General features: G+C 42.2%; 1 long non-coding RNA gene across 2 annotated transcripts in view; it reads right to left on the bottom strand.

Annotated features, from left to right (window-relative positions):
* LOC144236945 (uncharacterized) overlaps nt 1-9,614 on the bottom strand; it is a 46,070-nt gene extending 36,456 nt beyond the window's left edge. For both annotated transcript variants that reach the window (XR_013336706.1, XR_013336705.1), the window contains exon 1: nt 9,545-9,614. This is a non-coding gene — a long non-coding RNA (uncharacterized LOC144236945). The remainder of the gene's footprint in view (nt 1-9,544) is intronic.
* Between the last annotated feature and the right edge of the window lie 1,211 nt (nt 9,615-10,825).

The following is a 10,825-nucleotide window of genomic DNA, read 5'->3' as shown; positions in this document are numbered from 1 at the left end:
TGCCAACCCCCCCCCCCCCCCCCCCATGGGACTGAGTCACCGTCAGTAAGACGGTGCACAATATGGTAGCCTTGTTTGACTCTACCCTTCCAGTAGCACTTCCTAATGAGTCACTTTCACACAAATGCTCCTCAAAGTCTCCCTCCTGAAGGAGCCTAAGCCATGGGGTTGCAAGAGCATCTTAACGTTCTACCTTCTAATAGACGGTATATTAAAAGCCAATCCCCCTACATGGCGTAACTCTCAACAGTTTTCCCAATGCTTGTAGAGCATGTTCTGTATTATTCTTTCAGCTGCTATGGCCCCCATTATACAGATGAGGACACCGAGGCTCAGAGCCATAAACAACTTGCCCCAGGTCTCACTGATAGGACTTAACAGAGCTGAATGCTCCTCCATCTTTGGTAGTAGCAATGGCATGAACAGTCACCAACTTATTGTTGATGGGGCTGTGACCATTATTTAAAATTGAATTGTAAATACAATGTTTTCTCAGATCAAAGTATAGTCTCTCTTTGGGATCAAGGGTAAAGAAATATGTTTGAATCATTTATTCCCACTACAGACTTTTACTGAGCACCTGAAATATATCAGGTGCTGGGATAAAGGCTATAGGTACGTAGCGAGCTCTCATGAACTTAACTTTTAGCAGGAAGATGAATGAGAGGGGAAAAGACTAATAACAATGGCCATAATCACTCTGAATAAACTAAACAAGGATCAGGACACCTGGGTGACTCAATGGATTAAGCAGCCAACTCTTGATTTCAGCTCAGGTTATAACCTCACAGTTTGTGGGATCGAGCCCCACACTGGGCTCTGTGCTGACAGTGCAGAGCCTGCTGGTGATTCTCTCTCTCCCTCTCTCTCTCTGCTCCTTCCCCACTTGTGTCTGTGTACACATATGTGCTCACTCTCTCTCCCACCCTCTTTCTCTCGCTCTCAAAAGAATTAAATGTTAAACAAACAAAGAAACAAAACAGACAAGGTCGTGAGAAAGGGAACTTCAGAGGTTAGCCTCTTTAGATCAGAGAAGGCCTGCTGGTGAGGGGACATTTAAATTGAGACCTACGGATGAGTCCCAAGGAGTAAAGTGAAAACCTGAGAAAATGTGTTCCAGGAAACAGATCCTGATACCCACCCTCCATTTAAAAAGGTTGATTTCAGTGATTTGGTTGTCTGTGCAAATAGAATAGCTATTTGTGGAAGATATTTGTGGGAGATATTTGTGGGAGAATCTGTGGCTGCCATACGTACTTAAACAAAAATATCTACCACCTCACTGGCCTGTTCCCTTGTCTGAAATAGCCAGCCTTTGCCATAGCCTTGAAGCATCCTCTGGAGAAGCTCTGTGGGTTTACTTTGGCTCCACATCCACTGTTAACTGGGAGAGGAAATGCATTTATTAGCAGTGGCCAGCCGACTCTTGACAAACCAGCCTCAACAATGGGAGACCTGTGATAACCCCAAGCCAAATATCAAAGAGGTGCCTGTGGGGGAGGAGGTGGTGGAGGAGGGAAGATATGAGTGTATTCCCTGTTGTGCCATCAACATTTCCCAGCAGTTATCCCTCTCTGAGGCACCAATCACCTGGCTAAATCTTCCTGAGGTCTTGCACTATCCCTCCCACTCCTTAGTTGACTCAAAGTGCCTCCAAGATTTTTTGCAGAAACCACTTAATCCCAAGATGTGAGAGGTACAGCCACACTGTGGGCATTATTCATGGTTCTGGACGGCACAAAGTAGCACCAGGACTTGTAATCAATCCGCTCCCCTCTATGTTGTGCTCTAGGGTCTCAGTTTCCTCAACCATGAGAGGAGAATTTTGGGCTAACCGAATGGTTCTTGGGATTTTTAAGGATGGAGACCCAACCTGCATTAAAGAGACAACAACAATTTTGAGGTTATAAATTAATACACAAACTTTAAAAATTATACCCCCAAAGCACTCAAAATCCCCAGGTAACTTTTAACATTTGGTGATAATTATAGTCAATATTTCCCTATGTGTACAAGAGAAGGAAGACAGGACAGCAGAAAGGCAGGGAAAAAATGGAGGAAATGAAAGGAAGGAAGAAGGAAGGGATGAAGAGTAAAAGGAAATATGAAACATTATGAATTAAAAGCCAATCCTGAAGATGGTCAAGCAGAGAGATGAGAAGATCTTGGATCCATCATGATTCTATTGAATTGTGGAATCAACCAACCCAGAAACCCCACCCACCTCCAACCCCTAGTGCAGTAGCTCTCAACTATGGCTTCATGGCAGAATCTCCCGGAATGTTAAAAAATGAAATAAAATGTAGTAGACTTAAATCTCAGAATTTCTGATTTAACTAGTAAGGGGTATGGCCTCTGTGGCAGGATTGCCTAAAGCTAAGGACAGTCTATTGTATAGCCAAGGTTGAGACCACCAGCAAAAAATACATCTCCTATCATATAAGCCAGTGTTTCTCAAACCGTAATGTCTATCTGAATCAGTGGAGGATCTTGTTAAAAATGCAGGTTCTGATCCAATAGACCCGGGATAAGGCCTGAGATTCCACATTTCAGACGAGTTTCCTGGGAAGGTTAATGTTGCTGCAAAGGGACCACACCTGGAGTAGCAAAGTTGTGAGCCAATTTGACCCAGTTTCTGTTCCTTACATCCTAAAGCATTCCATGTGAAACATCTTCCACCTTATCTTTTATTTGATCATCCCTTCTGAAATACCTTATTTTTTAAAGACAGAATCCTTTTATTTAACTATTTATTTATTTTTAATGTTTATCCATTTTTGAGAGAGACAGTGAGAGGGAGAGAGAGAGAGCAAGAGAGAGAGTGTGCCCACGTTGGTAGAGAAGGGCAGAGAGAGAGGGAGACAGATGTGAAGCAGGCTCTGTGCAGGGCTCGAACTCAAGAACCATGAGATCATGACCTGAGCCAAAGTCAGATGCTTAACTGAACCAACCAGGTGTCCATCATTTTTCTTGTTTAAAAAACAGTAATATTCTTTTTAGAAAACATTCAGAAGATTCTTTTTGCTTTTAAAATTTTTAAATAACGTTAACTTCTCCCAGGATGTATCTTCTGTTCATTGTCATCTATCCCTTTTTTCAAGGATGTGGTGTGGCCTTCTGTCTCCAAATGAAATTATGTATTTGAAGAATCTTTCTCCTCTTACATCTTTGCGTGTGTTTTTTCACTATGTTTATCGCTTCTCTTCTTCAGCAACTCCAGTTATGTATAAGTTTACCTCCCATACCTATCATCCTTTCTACAACCATTTTTATATCTTCATTATATTTCATGTATTTAGCAGGATTTCTTCAAGCCTGTCATCAGTTTGGAATAATGATTGGGTTTTTTGGTTTCGTCTATTGTGAGTTTCACTCTGCCTTTTTTTTTCCTCTTTCATTTCTCTCCCAACTCTATCATCCTTTATTGTCTTATCACCCTCTCCTTTGAATCTTTGTATCTCTTATTTGAAATATTTTTTTAGTGAGGTTATATTGTATATAATTCCTTGGCGATTATTTCTGTCATCTTTTGTATATTTTATCTTATTCTCTTTACATAAAGATACATATGTATATAATATAGTTTTTCTTGTTTATATATTTTTTACTTTTTTAGGTTTTTTAGGTTTATTTATTTCTTTTGAGAGAGAGAGAGAGAGAGTGCAGAGAAGGGGCAGAGAGAGAGGGAGGGACAGAATCCCAAGAAGGCTCCGTGCTATCAGCCTAGAGCCCAACACAGGGTTCAAATCCAGAAACAATGAGACTGAGACCTGAGCGAAAGTCAGATGCTTAACCAACTGAGCCACCCAGATGCCCATTTATTTTTCTACTTTTTATGCATTAGCTCCATGTATATCTTTTTCTTATTAATCATCTTTGAACAAGTAACATGGCCTGATAAAGGTAGTGGGGTGTAGTATAACTGAATTAGCACTGAAACAGTGTATAGCTTCCATGCAGATTCTTGGTCTATTATACTTTCTTGCAAAATCTATAATTATTTTGTTTCCTGAGAACATATCTCCTCGTTTTCAGCAACCACCAAATTAGAACTTTGCTACCATGAAAAAGTGGGGGAGTGCTAGAGAATAAGCTTGTACAAACTACCAGGGCATGGTGGTCTGGAGGTGGACATTTTCATATAAGGAAACCACGAATTAAGAGAATACCTAAAGACCAAAAACATAAAATTAAATTAAAAAATTTTTAAAGCCAGTATCAACTCATTAATGTTGTAAATGTACTTGTGTTTTGGTACACACTATAGCATCTGCAAAGATTTGACAAAGAGCCCACATGTGTGCAACATATGTTATTTACTTGGTCTATAGAAAATGGCTTGTCTGCAGATGGATTCACACAACTTTCATTCAGTTATATTTATCAGGTGCTTACCATGTGTCTTTATGGAGTTTGGTCAAGTGGCAAGGCATATAGTATATAAGTAAATCAATAAATAAGTATTTTCAAGTTGTGGACGTATATGCAGGAAGCAGATGGAGTACTGACATGGACAGTGGCTTGTATACAGAATGGCATGATATTCAGGTTGGGAACCGCAGGACAGAAGGCTCAGAATCACATGAAGAACTGAAGAAGAGTGAGCACGCTTAGTAGAAGGAACATCACCAGGAGCTTACCCTGAAGTGACCTGTCTGTGTTCTAGGAAGCAAGAAAAGCCTTTGTGGAGATGGGTGTTGGTAAATGAGTTGGTACACAATGACATTAGATGGGGTCAGAGTATACAGAGCCCCTTCAGACCACAGTGAGGTGTTAATTCTGTGTCTACCATGAAGCAAAGTATCTTGGACAGGAGTATGCCATGATACAATTAAATTGACTTTTGGGGCACCTGGGTGCCTCAGTCGGTTAAGCATCCAACTCTGGCTCAAGTCATGATCTTGCAGTTTGTGAGTTCAAACCCTGCATCAAGCTCTGTCCTGATAGCTCAGAGCCTAGAGCCTGCTTCAGATGTTGTGTCTCCCTCCCTCTCTGCTCCTCCCCTGCTCACACTCTATCCATCTCTCTCTCTCTCAAAAATAAATAAACATCAAAAAAAATTTTAATCAACTTTTGATGGTTGTAGTGTAGAGCATGGACTTGAAAGCGACTGTGAATGAATAAGATAATAGACAGATGCTGCTCTGTGATCCAGGACAGACTTGGTGATCCTTGAACTACAGTGGAGGGTGCAGAGATGGAGAGAAGTGTGCTGATTTGACACACATTGAAGACGTACAATAAACAACACGTCCTGATGGCCTGAACATGGGATATAAACATGGGAGGTGAACATGGGAGGTGAAGAGCAGGGAGGAATCACAGCTGTGCCTCCAGGTTTTGGCTGGGACAACTGATCACTGGATGGTGGCCTTTACTGACATGAGCGTGATCTAGAAAAGAGCATGTTTGGGAGGAGCAATCAAGAGTTCAATTTCAGAACTGTAACGCTTGATATGTCTCTGAGCATCAGGAAATAAGTAAGGTAGTATGGGGCGCCCAGGGAAACTGGATAATATAGTACAAAAGATATTTAAAGTCCTTTGAGCAACTGAGGCAATAAAGGCTAAAGAAAGGGGACCAATGAATCTTAGCTGTTTTATTACTTAAAACTCCATAGCTTACATGTTGAAAATCATTGAATATAGACACACTGGCCTTCTTTTAGCTTATTTTTAATGCTCCTGGTCACCCATGACAGAAACGCTAGTCAAATTATATTAAGCGGAAAAAAAAAAAGGAATTATTGATTCAAACATACTTAAGGCCAACAATCAGTATGTTCTCAGGCACAGACAGATCCAGGAGGTCATATGCATCACCAGAACAGTCATGCCTTACTTCTTGGCTCTCTTTTTCTCCACATTGGTTTCAGTCTAGGCCAGCTCTCTCTCCTTGGTACCCAACAGGGCCAGGCTTATATCATTCTGTCAGCATACCCAAGAGAGCTTATCCAGTGCAATAATCCTACAAAAATTCATGAATTTCTTCTGACTGTACCACCTTAGTATCTGGGCTGCCTATAAACAACAAATACTTATTTCTCACAGTTCTGGAGTTGGGAGGTTCAAGATCATGGCACCACCAGATTTGGTGTCTGAGCAGGGCCCACTTTGTGGATGACCATGCTTTCACCACACATGATAGAAGTGGCAAGGGAACTCTGTGGGCCCCTTTTATAATGGCACTAATCTCATTCATGAGGGCTTTGCCCTTATGACTTAATCACTTCCCAATCACCCTATTTCCTATACTATCACATGTATGAATTCCTGGGGGGTACACAAGCATTCAGTCTATGGCACTGGGGTCATGTGTCAACCTTATGCCAGTCTCTTTGCTCAGAATATGCTGATTGGTCAGGCTGGGTCCCCTACCAAACCCTAAATCCAAGAGATGTATATTATACCTTGGCCTAAAAAAAGGGGTGTATAGTACCTCAGAGGAAAGATCAGAGAGCCACTTTCAGAAGAAGATACCATGTTGGACCAGGAAAAGCAACAGCCATGCTCAGAGATCACTTCTGTCTCTAAAATATACTGACTCATATAGACACATGATATTTCAATTTGTCCCATCAGACAATCAACATAAAAGTTGACTTACCTTGGGGTGCCTGGGTGGCTCAGTGGGTTCAGCGCCCAACCCTTGATATTGGCTCAGGTCATGAACTCACGATCATGAGATGGAGCCCCACGTTGGACTCCACACTGAACATGGAGCCTGCTTGGGATTCTCTCTCTCCCTCTCCCCAACAAAATGAATACATATATATATTTTTAAGTTGACTTACCTTTAATGGGTAGCCATATGTATCAACCCTAATGGTAGTTGTGGGTAAGGATAAGGGTGGGCCATTGAAGGATGACCCCAAAATTAGGAGGTCAAAATTAAAAGGTCAAATTCCTACCCTCAAAAGTAAGGATATAAGTGGGTAGATGTACGAGAAGTCAGAGATAGAAGGGTGGCTGTTTATGGAAGCAGTCAGTCTTAGGATTCTAAAAGGAAAAGGGTAACATCACACGTTATATAAATTAACCTTCACAGCTTTCCCTTGCCCCAAGGCCAATGGCTGAGAGTTGTATCAGGGTCGGGGACCTGGGCCCTAATAAGAAGGCTTTAAGTATAAGTACCTTAAGAGAAGAGTTTATAAGACAAAACTTATAAACCCATTTCTATGCTTAGCAAGAAAGGGTGTGGACCTAGGTGAAATATTTGTAGCTTTAAACAATGGAGCCTGACCCAGCATTTCTGCATGGGTGTGGCAGCTTGGAAACCGCACTTGTGGCAGTAAGTCTTAACTGTCTTCTCTAAGTTCTATTCACAAGCACTAAATCAAACCCAGGTCCAGACTGCAGCTTGCACTTACAGAGTAATTAGGCTCATGCACTAGCTATTGTCTCTGTTCTGAGCTTGTTGCACAAAAGCATAAAGCCAGACCCCAAAGGGCTGTAACCAGGTGCCGTGTCTGCATTTTAATACCATGCACTTTCCCTTTCTCCACTAGAGCACGAAGTATGGAGCAGAGAAAAGCGCCGAGAGTTTGTTTCCAGGTGTCTGGGCATATTCAACAGGCACAAACTGCAGGTAAGGTAGTTCTTCATCTCTATGCTTTCAGGATTTGGTGTACCCACTATGAATTTCTGAACTTTTCAGATGCAATAGTTTAGGAATGGTGAGTAAGTAAGTCAATGTTAAGGTTAAAAAGGAGGTTTTTGTGCTTGTTTCTGCAAAAAAAAAAAAAAGAAGAAGAAGAAGCCTCATCGCTGCTTGGTTTTGTGCAAGGAGAGTGGGGGGAATATGTGGAGGGCAGGGGAGCCCAGAGGCCAGGGGAGGAGACTGCAGATTCAAGGCTGTAGCCCATTGGACGCAACCTTGGAGGAGTCACTTAATTACTCTGCGTTTCAAAGCACCTGGAAAAATCATAAAAGACAAGCTGGCTCGGAAAGCCAGACACTCCATTGAATAAAGTGTGACTGAAGAAAATGAGGAGAAACCATTTCAGGACAGAGGAAAAAGAAGCTAACGATTTTTTAAAGTAAATACTTCATTCTTTCCTCCCATTATTAATTTGAGATCTTTTAATTGTCAGAACACCTTTCAGAGTTTGAAATATCATGAACACTGTCTGCCGTCCATTCACATTTTTTGTATCATGCTGTGTTTGCTTTATCGGAAGGGAAGAAGAGAGAGTATAAACAGTTCTAAGTAATAGCCATGTCTAAGAAGTGATGTTTGAATAAGTTTTGTCTCCCAATTATGCAGATGTTTATTTCCTGGAGCTGGGATTCATTTTCCATTTACTTATGCTGTCATAGGGCTTTTTTCTTTTGATCTTAGACCAGCAAGGGGCAATTTTTGTTGTAGAAGGCAAAGAAAGAAGTTGTAGGAGTTAGGCTAGTATGAGGGCTGTGACAAGGAAGACCTAAAAAATGATGGTGGCATAATCACAATACAAGTGGTTTTCTCACTTACAGAAATGTCCTAAAGGAGGGTGGTTTGTCACCCTCGCTTCCACATGGTAATTGAGAGATCCAGATTCCTTCCATCTCCAAGTTCAGTCATCCTTCACTGTTGGTTGCCTGGGGAATCCAGCCAGAGGAAGGGGGAAAAACATGGAGGAGGCACCACTGCCTCTTAAAAATGTTGGCTCTGAAGCGACACAGGCCACAGCTACTCCATTAGTGAAAGTGAATGCATGGCCCATCTCAGCACACACGTGGTGCCGTGAGTGTTGTCCCTGGCTGGGCAGCTGTGTCCAAGCTGTGTTGTCATGGTCTGGATGGGAGAATGGATTTGGGGTGGGTGCTAGCATCCACTACCTCAGAGATTTTCAGCCTGCCCTGTGTGTGGCACCCTTGAGACCTTGGTCTATCACCTAGTGAGTTTAGGGTTTGACATCAAGCACTCAGGAGTTAGAAACTCCACTCTGTCACTCACAGGTCCACGGGAAGTCTTGGGCAAATGTGAGCCTCAGTTTCCTCATCTGTCAAATGGAGGTGATAGTATCTACCCCCTTAGGATTGCTGTGAGGATTAAATAATTTGTATATTCTTTGCTAAACTTTTGTCTTAGAGTAAGTGCAAAGTAAAAGGCAACTATTATTATTGTTACCCAACTAAGGATAAAATTGCTGAATGCTTCGTTCTGCTTAGTTTGATTACTGACATCTTGAAATATCTTGACACTTTGTTTGGGGCACCTGGGTAGCTCAGTTGGTTACGCATATGACTCTTGATTTCACCTCAGGTCATTTTCCCCAGGTTGTGGGATCAAGCCCCATGTCGGGCTCCACGCTGAGGGTGGAAACTGTTTGGGATTCTGTCTTCTCCTCTGCCCCTCTCCCCTCTTCTCTCGATCTCTCAAAAAATTTTTTTAAAAAAATCATGACACATTTTTTCTTATTCCTGTTTTCCCAGCTCATCCTCACTCTGATGTGCATGGATGTATACAGAGATGCATTACGGATGTACAAGTGTCACGATGAAAGAGTACTGCTCACCTTATGTGCTCTTAGGATTGGAATGAGAAAGATATTCTGTACCTTACAGTGTCTGTCTGGGGCTCCCTCGCATATCAGATCAAGGGAAAGTGGTGAGGTCCCATATGGTCTGGTTAGCAGAGCACAGTCACTGTGTGTTCCGTGCATCAGCTGGTCATCTCAAGGTCTGTGACCTACCTCAGGGATTCTAGAATGGATCATAGAAATAGCTTATATTCTGGGGCACCTGGGTGGCTCAGTTGGTTGAGTGTCTGGCTCTTGGTTTCCCCTCAGGTCATGATCCCCAGATTGTGGGATCAAGCTCCACATCAGGCTTCACACTGAGCACAGAGCCTGCTTCAGATTCTTTCTCTCTCTCTCTCCATCTTCCCCTCTCCCCAGCTCACATGCATGCTCTCTCTCTCTCAAAAAAAAAAAAAGAAGAAGAAGAAGAAAAAGAAGAAGAAGAAGAAGAAGAAGAAGAAGGAAAAGAAAGAAAGAAGTAGCTAATATTCTTTGAACATCTGCTATTGCAAGGCACTGTGTTCCTCAATCCCACATACCTTTAGGTAAGCAATCCACTTACAAGCTGAGGATCCAAGACTTAGAGATTATGAGTTCATGGACATCCTGGCCTCCTGATAACTGGTGGAACTCAAACTTAAAACCAGATCTGCTGACCACCCCGTCTTTGCTATGGTGGTCACAATTTGCTGCAGCCATTACACACACAGAGACACACAATTAGTGTATGTTGTACGAGGAGAGGGTGAGGAGAGTGCCTTTATTTTCAACAGTATCTAAGTTCACTTACAGAATGCTCAGGATCTTGAGGAAAAGATCCTGGGTATGAAAGTGCAGAAGTCTCAAGAGAGGGATTGAGAGAGAAGACAAAGTCTAACTCAACAGAGAGAAAGCTATAAAGGAATTAATTAGGCCACACACATCTCTTAATAGCTTGTGCTAAGGAAGCATCTAGATCTATATGAACGTTTAGCCTCTTCGTTGGGACAGATGGAGAGGCTGGAGAAGGCAGGGGGCACATATTTATCTGCACGAGAATCTAAGATGTGTGTGTAGGGATTATCTTTAACTTAACTTAAAAGAGTATAAGGCAGGTTTAATAAATCATATCACATACAGCTTCTCAGGCCGAAAAGTACAGGGTTAAAATGTAAGTGATTTCAAAACCAAAGGCAAAGTACAAATCCATATGTTGCTCTGCAATACGGAGATGCACTAACTTTAGCAGATGTTTTGGCTGCTACAGAAGGAAGGCAGGTCCCTTGGTTTATGGGAATTCTGGGGCTGGGAAGTACGGAGACCGCATTTCTCCCTGGCTGC

This window comes from Crocuta crocuta, unplaced genomic scaffold (assembly GCF_008692635.1).
Source record: "Crocuta crocuta isolate KB4526 unplaced genomic scaffold, BGI_CrCroc_1.0 scaffold126, whole genome shotgun sequence".
NCBI classification, from domain to species: Eukaryota; Metazoa; Chordata; class Mammalia; order Carnivora; family Hyaenidae; genus Crocuta; species Crocuta crocuta.
The sequence above is the reverse complement of the archived record's forward strand: the minus strand, read 5'-3'. Positions and strand labels throughout refer to the sequence as shown.